Source organism: Pleurodeles waltl, chromosome 4_2, assembly GCF_031143425.1.
Source record: "Pleurodeles waltl isolate 20211129_DDA chromosome 4_2, aPleWal1.hap1.20221129, whole genome shotgun sequence".
NCBI lineage: Eukaryota > Metazoa > Chordata > Amphibia > Caudata > Salamandridae > Pleurodeles > Pleurodeles waltl.
The window spans coordinates 230,557,207-230,580,533 of NC_090443.1; positions in this window are offsets into that span (position 1 = coordinate 230,557,207).

Consider the following 23,327-nt stretch of genomic DNA (forward strand, 5'->3'; position numbering starts at 1 on the left):
AGAGACATGAGGGTTGGTAACTGAGGATTTCTTTAACCAACTGGGTATGCTTATTTCTAAAGAGTAAAATAATTGGGATGCTATGTTCCAAGAGCCTTTTCTCTTGAAGTGGTATCATCCAAGGTTCACTTCCAGGGCAGACCATTCCACTGCACAGCTATAGTCAAGACATATGGGGTTGCAATCCTACTCTAAAGTTTGTTTCTGTTTACAACCTTCGATTTGCTAATAGAAAAGGTAGGTAAACACGTCTTAGTTAAGGGGGTTGATGAGCATGATCCCATACCTATAGCACAATTATACATTCTGAATGAGGGACAGGGCTGCTTTTTCATGAAATCCATACTTACTGTAGCTTGTTTTGCAGAAGAAGACAAAATAGTGTCAGGACATCTTCAGTCAGGACATGCATGAAGAAGTTGACAGGTAGCCGCGTAGGAGCTCCCGTCATGCTCTGCGGCTGAACACCGGCTCGGAAGGACGCGTGCTTGCAGGCAGACGCGTTTATGCTGGCGCCGTGTTATTGAAACACGGAAAACATGGTTTGGATTCCTCTCCCCCCTGCTGTTTGCTGCTTGCCGTGTTTTGAGGCATTTTTGGGAGAAATTTCCCCCGGGTTCTTCTGGCTGTCAGGGGAATCCATTTGCAGTACCAAAGAAGCCTGAGACTGCATGGTCGGAGTTTCGTTTTTCAGGAGAGGAGGACTGGAAACAGAGGTGAGGTGGGGGTTATGGAGGGCATTACCTTTTTCCACTGAGGGAAGTTTTCCCTCTCTTTCTTAAACTGGACATAATAAGTTACTTTGCTGTGAGCAGTGTTGGGTGTTGATGCAGTACATTTGTGTAAATGTTTTGCACATTTATATGTTCTGAGTGTTGGAAAGTGTCTGGTTAAGAGGACACAGCGCAAATTGGCTACACCCTGCTTCTAGTGCTCCTAATGCTGCCCGCACTGTTAAAACAAAGCACCCAGCCACATCCGACAATCACCTGAATATGGACCTGTCTTCAAATACCGTCCCTCCACCAACTGTCGTTTTAGCTTCTAGAAACACTTCTCCTCACAGCTTACCCCCCTCTATGACTAGCTCGCAAAATGCTGGTTCTGACTCTCCACTGGCAGAGGCTAGGAGGTCGGACTCGGACTTGGATTTAAATTCACAATCAATGAATAAGGCCAGCCCACCTCTGAATCAATCAGCCTTGAGCTGTAGCGCCTAAGATACTTACAGCTGGGCTCTGGATATGGGCGCGGGCTCCAAAATTCTCTATCCTCTGTTCTCTGGACTTGTGAAGGGCCAAAAGGGTGATGCTCCTGCATTGACAACTAACTCTGCCTCTGCTCCTCAAGCAAACAGCTCTCTACTTGATCTCTCTTGCGAGTCCTGCGAGTCAGTTTCTGCGTCAGGGATAAGCACTACAGTAGGGCCCCCCCAACCCCCTCCGTTAATGGACCTCCTGAATCGTTCCAGGATCAGCTGAACTCTCAAATGGGCTTGTTCTCTCACGCACTTAGAGACAAGGCAAGCTTCGATACTCTTTCGGAAAATCTGCTCCTTCGGATCTTGTCTGAGTTAAAAGCCTTGAAAACGAGGCAAATCAGAGGACGGAATCACAACTGAATTTAATTTCGAGTTATATACAACAACTTAACTCAAGCATCAAGGAGATTGAACAGCGAGTATCTGACCTGGAGGATGCTCGCGTATCTGAGGAACCATCAGTGGCAAAATGTCAAGCTGATTTGTTAGACTTACAGATCCGGCTAGATGATGCTGAGAATCGCCCACGCAGATCAAACTTGAGATTTGCAGGAATCCTTGAAGGGCGCGAAAACGGACAGACTGTCACAAACTTAATCATGGACCTTATTTTCCAGCATGTTCTCTCTGAACCAGGCGATAAACATTTGGGGCCGTATTTATACTTTTTGACGCAAAACTGCGCTAACGCAGTTTTGCGTCAAAAAAATTTGCACTGGCTAACGCCATTTCGATGCGCCGTGCCGGCGTCAAATTTATACTTTGACGTACGGCGGCGCAACCAACAGGTGGGAGTCATTATTTCGTGACGCACACTGCGGCGTTACGTCGTAAAGGAAACCAATGTTAACGCGACGCAAATCACTGTGGGTCGATTTACGACAGCGCAAACCGGAAAGCGTTGTTTTTCTTGACGCTAATGCGTCAGATATTAGCGCGAAAACTGCCCTTTCAGCAGAGGAGAGCCAAAATGGATCCCAGAAGCCAGTACAGACCCCAGGAGAATGACAGCAGACCAGGAACCAGCCAGGAGGATCCATACCGGAACCAGGACATTTTTAGAAAAAAAATAAAGTGTTGCTTCAGTGCAGAGGAGCAGGAAATCCTGGTGAAAGAGGTGACGGAACACCAGCACCAATTGCTCATCACCTCTAAATTGCCACTCAGTAGGAGAGAGGCCATATGGAAACAAATTGTGGACAAGATCAACAGTGTGGCTGAAGAACGCAGAACAGTCACTGAGTGTAAGAAACACTGGCATGACTGCAAACGTAGGACAAAAGAAAAAATGGCCAGGAACAGGAAGGCAGCAATGCAGACTGGAGGGGGGAGTCCAGCACAACAGGAGGCCCTGGACCACATAGAGGAGATGGTCGCAGCCGTCATCCCGGAGGAGATCGTCACAGGGATTCAAGGACAGGACAGCGCAGACTACCACGAGACAACGCACATGCAGGGTAAGTCGCATGGGGAATTAAATTGCAATAATGGGGACTGTAAGCAGGGGGGGGATACCTACTACACAATGCATGTAAGTCAGCACATATATGAAGTGGCATGGGTAAAGGGGCACGGCAGGGGGGCATGGCCAGCACAGACTGAATCTGGGGCACGACAAAATACAGCACCAACAACAGTCCCATGGGGCCATCCTGTAAGTACAACAATAGAGCCAAGGGAAAGCAGCGACAGGTGGGAAGGCCACTATGTCAAACTCACATCCAGGCACTTGTCTTGCAAAATCTATCCTACATCAACTAGGTCCCTATCAGTAATGCAGTAGCCAAAACAACAACTGCAATGTAACTGCCACAACAGTTGACAAGAACACCTCTCATCTCTGTGCAGCTATAGTACCAAATGGCAGGAACCTCCCCATGGAACATACATACCTAAATTAGGGGGTGAGGATGACATCTGCAACTATTCATAGAAATAATACAAAGGCACCAGTACACTCAAATGCCGAATGTCCATACTTGACACATACATAAGGCAAAGTAAACAGCAATAGGAGCCACACAGCACTAAGGACACACACATGCTGCATACGTCAGGGTCTCTCACGTGCCTGGCTAACAAGGCTACATCACTAATGTCATACTGCTCAGACAACAACATTGAGGAGGGGACACAGGCAACTGGTCACTCAAACACACCTGCACAGTCTGACAACCAAATAGAACCTTCATACGATAAACACGCCAATCCAATTAAACACGCATGACCCAACATCATCTTCAAACATCAACAATGTTTACATCTATACCACATCCTAACATTGACATGCATAGGATATGTACATGTACATTTCGGGCAATGTGAATAAAAAGTGTTTGGGGGAGGTCCTGAGAGGCAAGTGGGCTGCCAGGGCATTCACAACACCCACGGCCAGTCAAAGTGTAGTGTTGTAAGTGTAACGTATACTTTGCGCATTAGCTTCAGGCTTTAGGCCTTTGTGCACCTTGCCCTGAATGTACTTTTACTCATTTGCTCACATCTAAGAGCCTCAGAGCACTTTGCACTAAATGCTTTTTATTGGCCTTCCTATCAGTTAATTTAGCAAATAGCCAGTCCTACGGTGTTTATAATTAGTCAAATCACACTGTTTTGCCTACTTCTGCACTGGAGTTTGCCAGAACATATTCACTCTGTGTCCCAGTCAAGGATACAGTCTGGTACATTGCAGATAGACGTGGTAGGGGTTAAGATTTGGCATTCCTGCGTAGGGACACTTTGTCATCACGATGACATATGACTCATAAAATCACTTCCTTGTCCCAAGACACGCAGGAAGGAGTTTCCAAACAGAGAACCACAACAAGACGCTGCCTGCCTTGCTGCAGATGCAGAACCAGATCACAGGCCATTGCTCTGATATGAGGGATGATGTCTCCCCAGTGATTCAGACAGGCAAGCTCCAAGCTTAACATGCTGTGCTATAATAGAACAAGCAGAGGGATAGTAGAAACAGATAGGCTGCATGATAGCTTTGTACAAATGTTTTACTCTCCTGCTGACTATTCAAATTCTAACAGTTTGTATTGTTTGGGTTATTGTGTCTCACACCTAAATATGCACAAGTCAGTTGTACAATGAAATCATCATATTAAACAAGTACTGTCTTTGTCATTTGTGTATGAGAGCATACTGGAAAAGAGAGAATTGTGTAGGATCTGAGTGACCACGACTTCCCTGAGAAGTTCCAAAGATGTCATGCGCTCGGATGTCTAAACATTCCTTTGCTGTGGGAGACCAGAGGCACTGCTAGTTCGCCAGAGCAAAAAGAAAGAATCAGGGTGACAGAGTTAATTACAAGTGTGTCAGACTTAGTCCCCCACACCATTAGCTATCCTGCTGCATAGAAAGCCAGTAGCCATGTAGGATAATGAGAGCCCACCCAACAAAATGTCCCTCCATAAGAATAGTTAAACACGGAGGGAGGAGTAGGACAAAAACATGCCCATTCCTACATTTTGACAAAGCAACACCTAGAGGTGATCAGGCAGACAAGTCTGATAGCTCCATATCATACATGTGACACACAGGTGGGCCATAGGCCTACAACAATGCCCATATGAAGAACAGCAGATACCAAAAAAAAAACAGAGCACAAAGTTAAGGCATCCAAAGGCTTGTATCTTAGTGCACAATTGTCACAACACAGATACACTAATTGTACCCTGTTTCATTGCAGAGGAACATGGATCTCCTGACGATATGCCTGTCCCTGATTTCCCTGATGACATGGATGACGAGCCCATAAACATTCCACAGGAGACCATCCAAATGATCCTTGTAAGCCTCCAAACCCCACCTTCAGTCACAAGGAGGAGCACAGAAGAAGCAGCCACCACAGGAGAACCACCCGCCACCCCAATTGTAAGACCTGCCAGCTCCAACAGAGCTGAGGACTCTGACGACACTGGCACCAGCTTCGAAAGAACCGTCGTTGGGTTACAGCGGGAGCTGGCCAAGGAGGTGCGGGTGGGGATGCAAACTATGGCAGCCAGCCTTGAGGGGGTGCGTTCGTGCATGATGTCTTCTGAGGATCAGGCAGCTGCTATGCAAACCCGAACATCTCTCTTGCAGGAACTTGTCAAAACACAGAAGGAAATCTGCACAGCTGTCATCCAGTTGACACAACAACTACAACTGCAATCCAGTCAACATGTGCACGAATGCAACATAGAACCCCTCAGGGCCGACCTGGCTGCCTACCATCGTGATGTGGCTGCCATTCTGAAAAACCAGCAGGCCCTCCTTGCTGCAGTACTGCCCTTCATAACTCCACAGGAAGCAGCCCCCGGGATGTCTGCCTCCATGTCTTCTAACACTGATGTGTGCATTGCCCCTTCACAACCAACAACAACAAGGACAAACCAGGCAACACACACATCAGAAGAAGAAGACATGGAACAGATAACATTCACACGGAAGAGTACCCGGAAGCACTAGTCCCTGCACCATGGCCTACTTTGACCAAGGTCCTACGTTTTGTCAAATGCCAGTCTCACTACAACTACACTCAATGACTGTTCTGCAATCCACTGTATGACTTGTCCCCATTGCCAGTGAATGTCTCTCTCCTACTATTAGCCAATTCCTGTCCCTCTGCACTGTCTGTGACATCACCCCAGCATGTGAGGAGCATCATCCACACCCCTTCTGTAGGATCAGCATGTAAGAATGCACCAGAACGGACTCAGCAAACATGGTGAATGGACATTTTGCACTACAGCACCTATAAATAAATAGCACTTGCACACCTATTATGTCTCTGTGTTATTTCACACTTCAACTGTGCTGTACCTAACTCCAAAGTGCCTGTGTGGCAACCATGTTGATTCTCAATACTACTGTCCTGATTTCATGTATTCTGAAACATCTGTGCAGGGGCCAGGATTGCATCATAGCCTTACCATCTTGATGAAAATAACTGATGAAGGGACTAACCATACACAATCATGCTGTGTTGGACAGAATGATGCACCCTCTATAGCTATTCTAGACAACTAATGGTGGCTGAGAAATGTAGGCACCATGCAATACTAAAATAAGAAATAATGCTGCAAAATGTAAGGAAACATTAACAAATGACACTGCATCAATCACCCTTACGGAGTATATTTCCATGAAGGAAAGTCATGCAGAATCAGTACACACATGATGTAGGTCAGCAATGAAAGCAACAAGACAAGAGTGTGAACAACTCCTCATCTACAAAGATCTCCCTGAACTTCACACTGCTGTCCGACCTCTCAATTTACCCACAATAACAAGTCTGGAAGCACTCTTTGTGAAGTAGGATACATATCAACACAAAACCTTGGTGATCAATGCACACTACCAATGGTGGGTCTCCCAAATGGTGGATACTTACCAAGTTAGCACACGGGTAGCTGGCATGTTAAACCTCAATTTCCTGGGGATGGCGAGCATAGGACACAAATGTCATACTAAAACATTCAGCTACACTGATGTCAAGGCCATGATAAAGTAGCACCTAACGCATCATGTAAAGGGTTAACTATATATTTATTTCTATTGAGTAACACAAGAGGCAACTAAGTGAAAGGTATACCTACACTAATCTAATCTGACTACTACTAACCCACAACTGTCCCTAACTAACCTAAGCTAAACTGACTCTACACATGTAACGAAACGATCTAAACATCAACCCCCCCACCCACCATTATGAGACAGGACACATGCAGGACAACACTTACTAACCTACACACATACCATACTATCCTAAACAAACATATATTTTTTTGTAATTTTTTGAAAGTTTTTTTTATTTTATTTTTGTTTTTTTAAATTTTTTAACAGGAATCCCAACATTGACCCCCACCCACCCACACAAAAAATAAAGATAGAAAGAATAAGGACCCCCCACCCTCTTCCCTAACACTAACTAAGCTAAATACCTATACTTACCTAATACAGTACTAATCCCCAAAACCCAACTAACAGTAGAAAATAGGAAAGAGGAGAGAGGGGAGGGGTAAAAGTTCTACAGGGCAAAGGTCCTACAGGTTCACCCTCCGTAGTGTCCGCCTGATGGAGCGGACCCGCTTTTTAATATAGCCCATATCCTCCCTCAGGTTGTCCACCTTCTTGACGAGCTTGTCCATTTTTCTTGTTAATGCCAGGAAGGCAGCTGGGTCAACAGGAGGGTCTGAGGTTGTTTGTGTGCCGGCGGAGGTTGAGGTTGTGGCAGGAGTTGGTTGCCCACTGGACTGTCCTGGTATCACAACATGGCTGGGTCCAGGTCTGGAGGAAGAGCCAGGGTCTATTGTTCCCGACGTTGCTGGGGCCACTTGGGGAGACCTGGTGGATGTGGTGTTGGTGGCTGTTGGTGGCAATGTAGGGGGAGCCTGTGGTGTGGCCCACCACGCCCCGGAGGCCCGATCCGAATGATATTTGCGGGCTATCCTCCGGTACCCACACTGCACTTGCAGGATGTGCCTGTATCTCATGGCACGCCTCTCAAAATGGTTGCGATCTGCGGCACTCATGTTTGCAGCTGTGAAGAGAAAAGGCAAATATTTACCTTTGGAATTGCATTGGGTGGAATAGCACAATGGGTTATTTGTACATTACTAGAAATGTATTGGTTGCAGCAATTGTCACAACATAGTTCACTGAAAGGCTCAGAGGAAGTACATGTGAAGCATGCATACATAAGGCCATCTCACACCTAACATATCCATGTCTCTACGTGATGGATGAAATCACCCTAAACTACTCATCCAAATTATACCTAAGGCATCTGAAGTTATGGCTGCACCTCTTCCGCATACTGGCTTCACTATATATGTCACTCTATGTGATAACTATCACAATCCTCACTCAATGCCATTTGTAATTAGTTGTGTGCTAATATTGAACCCATGGGCCATAACCGAATGTGTACACTAGGGGCCAGATGTAGGAAGATGGAAAATTGCGACTAGCAATTTGCAATGCAGAACGGTGTCTCCGACACCGTCTGCGAGTCGCTATGGGGTCGCTAAGACCCACCTCATTTACATCAATGAGGTGGGTTCCAAGTTGCGCCCCCTTAGCAACTATGGGCACTCACGGGGATGGAGGCCTGCTGGGAACAGCAGACCTCCATGGCCCTGACTGCTTTTAAATAAAGCAGGTTATTTTTCCCCAAGTGTAGGCCGTTTACCTGAAAGGAAAACGAGCTGCACTTAGAAAAAAATACAAAATCTTCAATCTTGGATTATTTCAGGGCAGTTAGTGGTCCCTTGGACCACTGGCTGTTTTGTACATGATGATTTTGGTCGACTCACAAAGGGGAAGAGTTCCTATGGGGACCCCTTCCAGTTAGCAAGTGGGTTACCATCCACTTCAAGTGGATGATAACTGCGACTCCCTTTGCGACCACGTACTCGGTTGCAAATGGAATTGCATACCACTGCGAGTCGCAAATAGGAGGGGAAAACACCTTCCTATTTGCGATTTGGAAAAGCATTTTGCAAGTATGTTCAGAATCACAAAATACATTTCTGAATAGCAAACAGACGTTTGCAAATCACAAAGGGCAATTTATGACATTGGCAACTTGTAAACAGTTTGCTACATCTGGCCCTAGGTTCTAAATCAAGTCGCAAAAGGTCGCAAGTACGTGTAACATACTGGTTGCTACGGTCCTAGGTACCCTGTTTCACATTAACATGGCAGTCTTTGAGGGTGGTGTGGAAATAACAACCAACAATCCCATGTTCTATGCACACCCAGGAGTGTATAGATAGTTCAACAAGTATTTGCCTTCACACACAACACCTATGAAGGGCTAGCAACACGTTGGAGTCAGCCTAACATTGTCACATCCAAGGTCCACACATGTCAAAATGCCATGACTTAGGCCAACATCACATACTATCAGTGAGGCATGTTTTACAACACACACAGAGGAGCAAGAACACCCATTATCATGAGTCGACAGAACACCTAGGCCATTGCACTCAAGTCACACACACTTCTAGTTCACCTTGTGGCAGTACATGCCCCCGGAAGATCCAACCTACAGTGTACACAGTCCATCCTCAACTAGGAAGATGCACTTTTCATCAAAGCCATTTGCCAAAGCTATATGGGAGAATGTCAGTCTGATATGCAGACTCAGTTCATGCCAAGTCCCCGACCAAGTCTTACATTGACCAGTGTATTCCAAATGACTCATCCCATTCCCCATTGCGGCCCAACTGGAATGACCTACAGCCCCTAAATCTGAAAGATGGCTAGGTATTGGTTTACGGAAACAGAAGTGCTATTTGATATCCCACTAAAGCAACAATGCCAATGAACGGCCAGCGCATCAAATCATGAATTCTGTTGAACACACAGTAGTCCATCATGCATCACTAGCAAACAATAAAAATAGCACTCAGGCCACACTCACTGTAGGTATCTGGGTCCTCAAAATGTGCCACCTCTCCCACGGTGTACGGGGCTGGTCCACCTGTAAATCATGAAAGGAAGAATATACTCAGACTGGGTGCAGTGACAAATAATTGCAGTTACAATGACACTGTGTGAATATGACATGGTAATGATACACTTTCCCACATGCTCATACTGCATGGATGAATTTGTATTCAACATTAACATTGGATGAGTGTCCTGCTACAGTTACACACCCTACTACACACATGCAGTGGCCAGGACAGTCAGGTGTTGTCAAAGATACCCCTCCATTAGTATGCCCCAACAATAATGTCTTCCATACATCTCAGCATGTGCATCCCAGAGAGACATCCAAAAGCTGGTTACTTGAGGACTGCATACCCCTCACAATCAAACAGGCTAGGTGGACACGTTCAACACACAGCAACCAGACACACATGTGACATATGTGTGGCCAACATATCTAACTTCATGTGACGTGAAGGCAACACACATTTATAGCATCATCATGGGTTACAAATTTTCTGTCTAGCTATGGCATCAACATATGTAGGTATGTTGTTTCTACATGACTTACTCACTGGCCAATATGACCTGTAGAGTACAAATAGAGGCATTAACGTGTCGCTTGTCTGACACAAATGCAACACTACCTTACATACAGCTACTGGCATCTGGTATGTGTTGAAAACATGAGCCATCTGACTGCTAGCATTGGTCTTACTACACATTGTGCAACAAATACACATTAGGGCACATAATTATACTTTTGTAGTGCAGCATTTGCATCATTTTTTGACGCAGAGATGGGGCAAGCTAGCAAAATACAAATATATTTTGTGAGATGGCGCCGTTTTTGCGTGAAAATGTGGCGCTAAATCGGGGATAGAAATGTATAAACATGGGCCTAGGTTTCCCTAGCATTACACACAGTCAGCTACTTATCTAGCAGATTGGGTAACTATCATCACATGTCCCCACACAGATTTCTATTATTCCCATGTAATTGATTTGTACTCACCAACATGGCCACCAATCCTGAGTCCAAGGTGGTCTAGCAGGTCCTGTTCCCTGGATATCAGATCTGCCCAGCGGTGCTTTAATTGATGGACATTCCGCATGCTCCCATACACCCGGACCAGGTGATGGCGCACCTTCCCCCACCGGACTTTCTGTGCCTCCGTGTGATACCCCTGTATCACACAGCCCCCAGCCTCCAGCATCAGTGGGAGGAAATGGCAAACTAGCCAAATGAATCCCCCCAAATCATCCTCACCCATCCTGGAAAGGCGAGGCCTACCTGACATATTTACTGAAAAAATTAGACAAATGAAATAATAAAGTAAAAGTGGGAAATGGGGAAAGGTAGAGTTGTGAAAGAAAAAGAAAAAAGAGAAAAATAGCCCAACTAACCCCAAAATTATGCTACCCAGAACAGACTCCCACAGACAATACAAACAAAAACAGGATTAGACAAAACTGGACTAAACAGACTGAGACAATAATATGCAACAAGACTAGGATCACAAAAAGACAAAATACAAGGTACACAGGACACAAAAGCAGTTAAACACAGGACAACACCTTTCACACAACCACACAGTCTAGATAAATCTGAGACTGGAAAGCGAAAGTGAAAATTAACTCCCAGTACAGATTTAGTAAACAGGATATCCTGTTACATCACTTCCTGCATAACATGGCCGCCGTTTTTATTTTACCGTTATGCGTCATATTTTCACACATACACAATGTGCGTCATTTTTTTATGACGCATAACATTGCACATGATGCTGAGTCAAAAAATATGATATGAAAATTAATAATTTAATAAGGTACATGAGATGTCCAACATATTGTCCATGTTGCGTCATATTTTCCACGCATACATCATGGGCGTCATAATTTTTCCACGTACAGGAGTGCACATAATGCAGAGTCAAAAAATATGATATGAAAATTAATAATTTAATAAGGTACATGAGATGTCCAACATATTGTCCATGTTGCGTCATATTTTCCACGCATACATCATGGGCGTCATAATTTTTCACCGTACAGGAGTGCACATAATGCAGAGTCAAAAAATATGATATGAAAATTAATAATTTAATAAGGTACATGAGATGTCCAACATATTGTCCATGTTGCGTCATATTTTCCACGCATACATCATGGGCGTCATAATTTTTCCACGTACAGGAGTGCACATAAAGCAGAGTCAAAAAATATGATATGAAAATTAATAATTTAATAAGGTACATGAGATGTCCAACATATTGTCCATGTTGCGTCATATTTTCCACGCATACATCATGGGCGGCATAATTTTTCCACGTACAGGAGTGCACATTATGCAGAGTCAAAAAATATGATATGAAAAGTTTAATTACATAGCTAAATAAGAGAAACATTTATGAAAATTTATATTTGACTCTGCATTCTGTGCACTCCTGTACGTGAAAAAATTATGTTGCCCATGCTGTATGCGTAGATATTTGAGCAATTTTTAAATTATGTCTTCATTTTTTAAACTTGGGGAAGGTGATTTGTCATGGCCAAACGGTGCTATGTGATACACATTTGTGGTTAGCTATGACACATGTCCGTTGTTGTATGTATAGAAGGCATTCACACTGTAATATTTATGATACGTTAAATAATGTATTAACCATGTTTGTCCACATATTTTGGGTAATTGCTGATGGCTATTTTGGAATCATGGATGGGATACCATGATGTATTCCTTCTCCAAAATGTGTCCACAATTATGATGGTGATGCTTTTATCTATAGTCCGAAAAGGGAGTGCAATAGTCACTTACAGTTTGTATGGGGCTAACCATGTCCCATTATGAATTTGTGTTTCTGATTTTTGTTTTACTTTTGACATGTAGCCCACACATGTGCCTTATGCATGTGTTTAGTTCACAAGCACAAGATTCTTGTATATTTGTGGGGCGGTAGAGGTAGACTTAGGCCCCCAGCACCCTAGGATTTGCCCATCCAGATTAGCTAATGTATCCATGGCTTTTATTTGTTCTATTATGCAAAACCTGCAGCAGCAGGCTAATGTAAGGCCATATGGTATGAATCACTGTTAATCATTCATTCATCTCATTAGCCCATTTGACATTTGCACTATTGATGAGTTGGAGCAATCTGGCATACCATTTTCCAATGACTATGTTTGCAAAATCTCAGCGTTCCTCATGTGCTGATGACAAATATTTAGTTGATGTCTGTGGCCCTTTCGGCATTACCTGGTTTAGTGGCATGTTACATTCTTCCTGCTAGGTTCAAACTGGTACACTACTGTGATGGGCTGCTTTCAAATATTTGGTTGATTGGATGACATATGTGTACATGTGTGTGGGAATGTGGATCCACTATCACCTGTCTGGGTGTATGTTGTCACTGTAACTTCAAGGTCTCCTCATGAGTTAGTGGCAGCTAATGTTGTTCCAATTGAGTATTGCTCATATCACACACTTGAGAGAAGCTATTGATGACATGGTCACGTACACATGGATGGTCCCACCATGTCTCTGAACACGTGTAATGAGACTTTCAAAAGATCTACATTTTTGGGCTGGGAGCGAGACTGTCTCAGGTGTCTGGATCGGGCATGTGTAATTGCCACATTTGTACTCCTGTTGGCCTCTGTGTATGGTAATGTATCATGTCACATCCTACCATCTGTGCATACATTTGTGATGTTTAATTTTGGTGTGATGATTGGTATAGCATTCTTGCTCAATGAGACGACATTCTTCTTCAGCAATTTCAAACTAAAGGTGGTCAGAAATGAATAGGCCAAAGCATGATGTGGTGTTTGTTATCTGTGTTTATTTACAATTGTGCAATACGAGTTGTTATAAGAAATTAAGAAAAAAAATTATTGACAAGCTGTTGGCGCCTACGCACTCTGCTGCCGTGTTAGGTTGTTCCCCCTCCTGTTGCAGGGCAGCATCCTCCTCTTCGTCATCCTCAGGCATGTCTGGGTCCGGTTCAAGGAGGGGAATGTTCCTTTTTACACAAATATTGTGCAATATGGCACAAGTGAGTATGATCTTACAGACCATCTCTGGGGAATAGAGTAGGCTACCGCCAGTTATGTCAAGGCAGCGGAACCTTGACTTTAGGATCCCAAAGGTCCGCTCCACAATGCTGCGTGTCCTCTTGTGGGCGTCATTGTATGCCCGCTCTGCAGCAGTATTTGGGTTCCCAAATGGTGTCATTAGCCAAGGCTGGATGCCATACCCCTGATCAGCTGAAAGAAAAACACAGCATGGGATCAATTAGATGTAGGAGGCACTGTTGTACAGATCTTTGATGGCAGTAGTTGTCTTGTGTTGTCTGTGACTCTTTTGTGTACTAATGTGACAACCTATAGTTGTTGGTGAAAACTTTTGCATTGATTTTTTTTCCTTGGCTGAGCAAGTGTTTGTTGGCTAACCGTTTGTCAGCAGTATGTATTTGTTTTTTCAGTGCAGTGTGCCCTCCCTAGCATTGTGACTTGTCATACAGGTGTCCGTGTGTCTTCACTGGGGGTGAGATGATAGTTCCATGCAGAGTTGAAACATGAAAGTGTAGTTAACACGTTCATGTGAAAGTACCCAGGCCATCCCATCCCTTAAAACTTATGCAATGTATTAGTGTACAGGTTATTGTGAGACTTCCAATTTGCAAGGTGACATTTAGGCAACCACACTCATTAATGTCTTCACATTAAGCTGTGGAGTAAAATCAAATGTGTGACAGGTTCAATGGTGACTTCTGAAACATGGCTAGTGATGTGAGTACCTCAGTGTGTTCCTGTCTAGGTGTTGCTATTGTGGTGTATGTGTTGTTTGTCCTAGAGGTTTGCTGTGCAGTGTGTATATAAGTAGAATTTTTGTCCTTACCAACAAGTAGTCCATTGCCATACCGTCCATCCTGGAAGTGTTGGTTGATGGTAGAGTGACGGAAGATGAATGCGTCATGTACACTCCCAGGATATTTAGCCACAATGTTGATGATCAATCCTTGGTGATCGACTATGGCCTGCACGTTGATGGAATGTGTGTGCTTCCTGTTGCGGTAGAGGTGTTCAGTCGCAGCAGGTGGCACAAGGCGTACGTGTGTGCAGTCGATTGCACCAAGGACGTGCGGGAAGCCACTGATGGCGTAGAACCCCTGTTTAGTTTCCTGCTGCTTCTGCAGTGTGTTAGGGAAGCAGATGTGGAGGGGTGTCAGTCGAATGATGGCATCCAGTACTTTTGGCAGGAATGCAGAGAATGATGGTTGGGATATTCCACCAACCAGGGCACCAGTTGTCTGAAACGAGCCACTTGCCAGCAGGTGAAGTACGGCAAGCAGCTTTGTTTCTGTTGGGATAGTGCGGGGAGTCACTAAAGTGGGGGCCAACTGCTGTTCAATATTTCTCAGCAGCTGCTGAATGGCCTGCCAGTTCAACCGGTACCTCTGGATGATGTCCCGTTCCCTGAGGCCATGCAGGGTTGTTCTTGGGCGGAATATACTCTCCTGCCTTCTGCGCTGCCTTTGGGGTCCCTGCTGTTGTTGTTGTAGCGGCTGTTGTTGCTGCAGGGCTCTGCGTCTACGTGCACGCTGAATCAAAATCACCTCCATGTCTCCCTGTTGCTGCTCTGCTGCTCTGCTGCTCTGCTGTTTGTTCTGTGTGTTCTGATTAAATACAGGTGTGTTTGCCCCATTTTAACGCCTGCCCTGACCCATGCGTTAAATTTTAACGCTATTCGTGCTTTGCGTCATTTTTTAGCTCCGCCTACCGGCCGGGAGTCATTTTTGCCCGGAAGCATAAATACGACGCATGGCTGTGTGCGTCGGTTTTTGGACGGGAACGCCTACCCTGCATGTCATTAACACAGGGCGGGGTGCCGCTTCCAGAAACTGACGCACATTGCGGAATTTTCCTTTGCGCCGGCTCGGGCGTCAGTGTTTAAATATGGGGTAACGTTTGCGCTGAATGTGCGTGAAACTTTTTGACGCACATTCGGCGCAAACAGAGTATAAATATGCCCCTTGGATCTTACAATCATGCAGACCCATCGGGTTCCCACGTTACAGTCACCCCAAGCAAAGTATCCTCGAACTATCCTCGTTAATTTTGGTGATTTTCGGGACAAGGAACGCATTCTTCAACAAGCAATTAAGAGTAAAATAAATCAGGTTCCTGGCTATTTTGCTTTTAACATTTTTTCAGATATGTCTGTGTGCGGCTGCACATTGAAGGAGAGAATTGAAAGGGATGATTCAGGCTTTCCAAAAAGCCGGTGCTCCGGCAGGACGTGTACAGCAATTTAAACTTAAAGTGTTTTTTCAGGGACATTCTAATTTAATTCATACAGTTGATGCTGCTAAGACTTTGTTGCATTCAATTCAGAAGCAGTCGGGGCAGAGGGTAGGGGGACGGGGGGAAAAATATGATTAAGAGAGGGGGGAAGGAGGATGGACCTGGCACTGTGAGGGGAATTGCTCCTTCAGAAAGATGGATTTAATAGAGTGTAAATCAAATGCGTCTTTAGGTACTTACACTCCAGTCCTTTCCGAGTCTATGGTGTAAGGCGCCATGACAAGGCACCCGATTAAAAAAGGGTGGGGTTTGGGGGTGGGGAGTGGTCCCAAATCGCTCAGGCGGGAGGCCCCAGGCTCTGGCCACCCAAAGGTGGGGGTGTGGGTTGGGGTTGGGTGTCGGAAGGGTTGGTAGGGGCACAGGATCCTGGTTTTCCACACTAAACAGTAGCTATGTGGATAAGGTTATAGAGGGGGTGATGTTAATTGGACCATGTTTAGATCATTTATTTCCTTGGCGATTTTCTTTGAGAACTCAATGGCAAGGCAGAATCTTTCATTAAGAATAGTTTCTTGGAATGTCAACTAATAATCAGAGGAAAAGGTCTGTAATCGAAGAAAGGGTAGCTGCCCTAAATCCCTTGGTTATTCTTTTATAGGAAACTCATATCCCAGTTAAAAAAATTGCGGGCTTCCATATGATTAAAGAAATGGCCGATTTCAAGGTGGTTGCCGCAGCCTCAGCAGCCCATAGAGGCATCACAGTCTTTCTAGCTAGAGGTCTCAATGCACGGCCGCTTGACTTTCTTTGCTATCCAGAAGGACAATGGTGTTGGGTGCACTGTTTAATTGCCAAAGAAAGATTTGTTTTCGTTAGTTTTTATGCACCCTTGTTAGATGATCCAGGTCCCTATGTAGGATTGTTCCAGTCCCTTTCGCAATTATCAGGTAAAATTATTATTGGAGGGGATTTTAACTGTCTTCAGGATCCAATTTTGGATACCACAGTTAGGGGCAATAAACAACATAAGGCTAGAGTTGCCAAAATCTTTAAAGACTATGTCAAAGTGTTGAAGCTTTGTGATCCTTGGAGAATGAATGCCCCCCATGAGAGAGAGTATACATGTATCTCAACCCGGTTCAAAAGCGCCTTTCGCATTGATTTTTTTCTGATATCTAAAACATTGCGCTTTAAGGCTCAGTCGGTGCGGCACTCTGGCTTATCTGACCATGCCTCCCTGGTGCTAGAAGTGTCTCTTAATTCAGAAGTCCCCATGTTTCAGACTAGAAGGTGGGTCTTTAACCAGCAGCTTCTTCAAGATGAGGGATGGGTGCAGATCTCTAAGAATGAAATTAGTGAGTTTTTCAAACGTAGTCAGGGATCGTCAACTCCGGCTATAATTTGGGATTCATTTAAGGCCTTCTTCAGGGGCTTGGTAATCGCCAAGGAGTCAGCAGACAAATCTTCTCAGAGACAACAAACCAGGGCCCTGGAAGAAGCAGTGCAAAGGTGTTTAATTGCTTATCTACTTGCTCCTTCGGAAAACAATAGACAGTCTTTTGAATTAGCTAAAAAGGCACTGGCCGACAATTTTCTTCAGAAGGTTGATATAGGATATCAGACTTATAAACAAAAGGTATATGAGGAGAGTAATTTCACAGGCAAATATTTTGCATGGCAGGCTAGGGATCGACTTGCTGGTAATATCATACATGCCCTGAGATGCCCTATCACTGGGGTTAGACATCCTGACCCCAGAGCTGTGGATGAAATTATGCTAGAGCATTATAGGCGAATTTACAGCCATGCTCCGGATATTGACCCTAGGTCTATTAAGGAATTCTTGGGAAAACTGGATATTCCTAGTCTTACAGAAGAGGACAGCGATGCTCTAATACAGCCGTTTACGAAGTTAGAACTCCTTAAGGTTGTCAAGAACCTCCCTAAGGGGAAGGCATGTGGACCTGATGGCTTTTCGGCTGAATTTTATAAAGCTTTCATTAAGACATTCATTGATGATTTTCTTTCTTTAATTAATGGCCTACTTAGGGGTGAACAGATTCCCAATTCTTGGCACTCAGGGAATATGCTTAGTTTTCCCAGACAGAATAAGGACAGGGAAGATCCTAATGCTTATCGTCCAATCTCTTTGCTAAATACAGATTATAAAATTATTACAAAACTTTTGGCTAATAGGCTCAATGGGGTTGTCAATAAACTGGTGCATCCTGATCAAAACAGGTTCATAGCTGGTCGGCAACTTGCAACTAGTATGTATTTTTTGGCTGAGGCTCTTGACTATTTTGCCTCTAATGAGATCTCTGCCATCGTTCTTTTATTAGATACGGAAAAAGCATTTGATTTGCTTGTATGGGATACACTCTTCGCAGTATTGGCTAGCTATAAGGTGCCCTCTCAGGTCTCTGCACTAATTCAAAGGATGTATTCAAACTCTGAAGCTAATATTATTATTAATTCCGTGTGTGTTGATCAACTTCAAGTACAACGAGGGACTCAGCAGGGTTGCCCTTTATCTCCTATACTTTTTGCTCTTTTCATTGAGCCTTTGTTCATTAAAATTAGACAAAATAGTCAGATTCAACCCCCTTTAAAATCAATGGGAAAGATTAAACTCTACTGTGATGATATTATTATGTTTTTGGATGAAGAACGTACTTCGCAGGAAGCGTCTTTTAGTGTTTTTGCAGAATTTGAGAAAATTGGTGGCTACAAGATTAATATGAGTAAGACCGATGTTATTCTCTGTGGCACCTCTTCTATTAAACTGCTCCCCGAATTAAGACATTGTGTGAATACTAGGCCAAAGAGATACCTTGGGATTTATTTTTCAGCCGACGTAGGAGACCTATATGACCTTAATTACGCTCAGCTGCTCTCAAAAACTCAGGCTTTGCTTGCCCGATGGGGGTCTCTCCCCCTTTCTATACTAGGTTGGATTGCATTGATCAAAATGTCAGTTTTACCATTATTTAATTTTCTGTTCTCGACCATCCCGTGTGATTTAACACAAAACTTTTTTTTTAAACTAGAGTCTATGTTTCGTCCTTTTATTTGGCAAAATCAGAAGGCTTGAGCCGCATTAAGCACATTATATGTGGATAAAGAAAAGGGGGGGTTAGCTTTGCCCAATTAAAAAAATTATTACTTTGCCTTTTTTGCGCATTATCTCACTAGTTTTAAAGCAGAACAATCTGTAGGTTCTACATTCTCTAATGACATTCATGAGTTAATATGTAGGGAGCACGATATTTGGAATCCAGCACTTTTGGTGAAATCTCCCAAAAAAGTTTGCAATAAGATTCTTAAATGGCTCTTCAAGAGAAAGTCAGATTTTTTTAGAATATGTTCAATCCCTATCTGCATTTCAACACCCCCTTACACAGTTCATGTTACGCTCTGGTGCTCAGCTCAATGCAGACTTAGGGCCTGATTACAACTTTGGAGGAGGTGTTAATCCGTCCCAAATGTGACGGATATACCACCAGCAGTATTACGAGTTCCATAGGATATAATGGACTCGTAAAAGGCCTCTGGTATATCCGTCACTTTACCATCACTTTTGGGACGGATTAGCACCTCCTCCAAAGTTGTAATCAGGCCCTTAGTAAGGAGGTGGGGGCATGCAGGATTTAGTAAAATCGGGGATTTTCGCATCAATGACAACTGGGAAACTCCCTTAAACGTCCAGATGGTTGTCAAAAATGACTTTCTTTTGGTGGGATCCTATAATACTATGCTTTACAGTCTAAGGGATCTGGATGTCAATTTAATCATTAATGCTCAGGCGTTAGTCTCATTGGTGGATCCTCCTAGAATAAGGAGCGCCGGGTCGTGGAGAAGGTTATTGGTGGACAGGGATAAGGTTGATCTTGAGGCAAAGGCACAAATAAAATTGGCTCCTCAGGAGAACTTTGATCTTTCATGTGAGTGCTGGGAGAGAAGTAATCATCTAAATTTCTCAGTTCTCAGAGGCGCGATTTGGCATCGAATTATGTTTTTCAGTAAATGGCTACTATATAGAACCCCACAAGCCTTATCCTGTGTGGTGCCCAGCTGTCCTGATCTCTGTTTTTGCTGTAAGGCAGTAGGGGTGGCGGGTTGGATACATGTGATTGGGACATGTCGATGTGTGCAGGAGTACTGGGAGTTAATATTCAAGATGCTAACAACTATGGCTCAGGTTATTATAACTCCCAGTATCCGGTTGTTGTGCCTAGGCTTCGACCCCGAGGCAAGCTCCTTTCCAGGTGGGAGAAACTCATTTTTATCGCCACTGTGGTTGCCAGATCTCTCTTGTTCAGAAACTGGCATTCTGAGTTATCTCCCACTCCTCAAGAATGGCGGAGCAAAATGGTGCAAATCAGAAATCAGGAAATTAGATATGTTAGTAGAATAGGAAGTGGTAAAAAAAATTCCTCGATTTGGGGCAAATTCTTTTTAGACAATCATGGATAAATCTGTTCTTGAGTCATCTATTAAATGAATTTGCATAGCTACCTAATCTTCTGTTTGGAGCTTTTTCTCTGGGAACCACTGGGGAAATTATTTAAGACAAAGTTTGGAATTGCAATGTATTTTTTCTTTTTTGTTATCATGGTGGATCCTCATGAAAAGTCAACAAAAAGAATAATAACACAAAAAAAGAAGAAGTTGACATGTAAGATGCAGGGAATGGAGTCTTCAAAGGAAGTGACATAAGATATCTTAGGAGTAGTGACTCATTGTGGGCTGATGCTCATGTCCTCCTTGCATCTGGAGGAGAGGGAGTATGTCTTCTTTTCATATGTTCACAAATCATATTCCAGTACTGACCAAATCTGTGTGTCAAACTGTCTGCTATTCAGGATGAGAAAGCTCCCATTCATTCAATTACAGTTTCAGATCACACCTCAGTAGTAACAAGATCTAGGAAGTCGAGACTAAGAAGATTTTCTTGTAGGACGCAGGGGATAGGTCTGAAATTTTGAAGCCTGAAAGAGTACATTGAAACCAATGCAATTTCACATGTCTCTAAATCCACTTAAGATGCACTAAAGCAATGTTGAGAGAAAAATGTATAATGATGTGCGCATTGCCAAATGGTTAACAACTGTCTGACAATCAGAGCTAAAAGGGAAGGAGAAAGATGTGGTGGAATGTTTAAGGTAACTTGGATTTTGATGCATATAGAAGCCTTACACAAGTGAAGGATATTATGAAACCACCCATTGTCAATGGAATTATAACATGCCTTGTTAGCACAGAGGTAGACAATGAATGAGAAGAAGATACAGCCTTGAGGATGCTGATACAAAGCCTTTAAGCCAAAATCAATGAGTGGTCTATTCAAGCACTTTTTGGCAAATACTATAAAGCACTATATTTTGCTGCTTTCACGTTTCTCAAGATGATGCTAATCTAATAGTGAGGGGGTGATGGCACTGATTACACAGCTAGGATTCTCCCTGTTTATTTAAGGTTTAAATCTAATAAAGCGTCAGACTTTGACGGACCTACAGGTGAGTTCAGGCCCTTCATAGCACCACTGACTCCAATTATGACATCCCTCAATATGTTCTTTACATTGTTTGCTGTGTCCGACGTAAACATTTTAATCATAGACATACAAGGGAAATACTAACTTAAGTGTTCATCATCTAGGACTGTCATCCTATTAAAAACTATGGTGGTCATTCCAACCCTGGCGGTCGGTGTTAAAGTGGCGGCTAACCCGCCAACAGGCTGGCGGTTAAAAAAATGGAATTCTGACCTTGGCGGAAACCGCCAACAGAGACCGCCACTTTAACACTCCGACCGCCACGGCGGGACAAAAAAACAGCACGGCGGTCACCGCCAACAGACAGGCGGGAGACAATGTACCGCCCACCCTATCACAACCCACCAATCCGCCACCTTTTCTGGGGCGGTAGCCCCGCCGATAAAAACACAGCGGAAACAGACATTTCAAACCGAAAACGCTCACCTCCATACACCCCACGAGGAATCTGGACAGCATGGAACCGGAATTACACATCCTACCAGCTATTGTATTCCTGCTCCTCTACCAGGAGCACGAACGCCGGCGCAGAAGACAACGGTGAGTACTGCACCTACGACACAGGGGAGGGGGGAGGAGAAAATATTACGGGGATACACATACGCGACACCCCCACCCCCACCCACTACAACACACACATCAATGCATAGCAATACATCACTGTTACAACCCCCAAACCCCCCCGAAAGAATGCAAAGACAAAAGGAATAGATCATAAACAGTCGAATATATTGTATTATTGCCTTATAAAAATATCACACATTTAAAACTAATATATACATAAATATTAAAAGTCCGATAATTCTAGCTGTCATTGTCCGTGGACCACTGGGCCCAAATCACATGGGCAAGGCCCACACAAGAAACCTGACACCACCGGAGAGAACACTGCAGGGGAGTCAGATAGAAAAACTACAGGCACCTCAGGGGGAAGGGAAGGGTGGGCACCTCAGCCACATGAGTACACGACACCAGATCCACGAGGGGCCTCCATGGCCACTGTCCCATCCTGGGGAGTGCAAAGCCACAGTCTCACAAGTCTCTACAGTGGGTGGGTTGCCCACTGTGCCATCCTGGGGAGTGCAAAGCCACAGTCTCACAAGTCTCTACAGTGGGTGGGTTGCCCACTGCCATATCCTGGGGAGTGCAAAGCCACAGTCTCTCAAGTCTCTACAGTGGGTGGGTTGCCCACTGTGCCATCCTGGGGAGTGCAAAGCCACAGTCTCTCAAGTCTCTACAGTGGGTGGCTTGCCCACTGTACCATCCTGGGGAGTGCAAAGCCACAGTCTCACAAGTCTCTACAGTGGGTGGGTTGCCCACTGTGCCATCCTGGGGAGTGCAAAGCCACAGTCTCTCAAGTCTCTACAGTGGGTGGCTTGCCCACTGTACCATCCTGGGGAGTGCAAAGCCACAGTCTCTCAAGTGGATAACGGTCTCCACTGGTACTGGAGGGGGACTAGTGCCCAGAGTCCCTCGTGCAGCCCTGCCCGACACAGATGCGGGCCTGCCCCTTCCGCCAATGGGCCAGCGGTGCTTGAGATGAAGGGCCCAGTTCAGCGGTGCTTGAGACGCCGGTGCCCAGCGGAGCGGTGCTTGAGATGAAGGGCCCAGTTCAGCGGTGCTTGAGATGAAGGGCCCAGCGGAGCGGTGCTTGAGACGGTGGTGCCCAGCGGAGCGGTGCTTGAGATGAAGGGCCCAGCGGAGCAGTGCTTGAGATGAAGGGCCCAGCGGAGCGGTGCTTGAGACGGCGGTGCCCAGCTGAGCGGTTCTTGA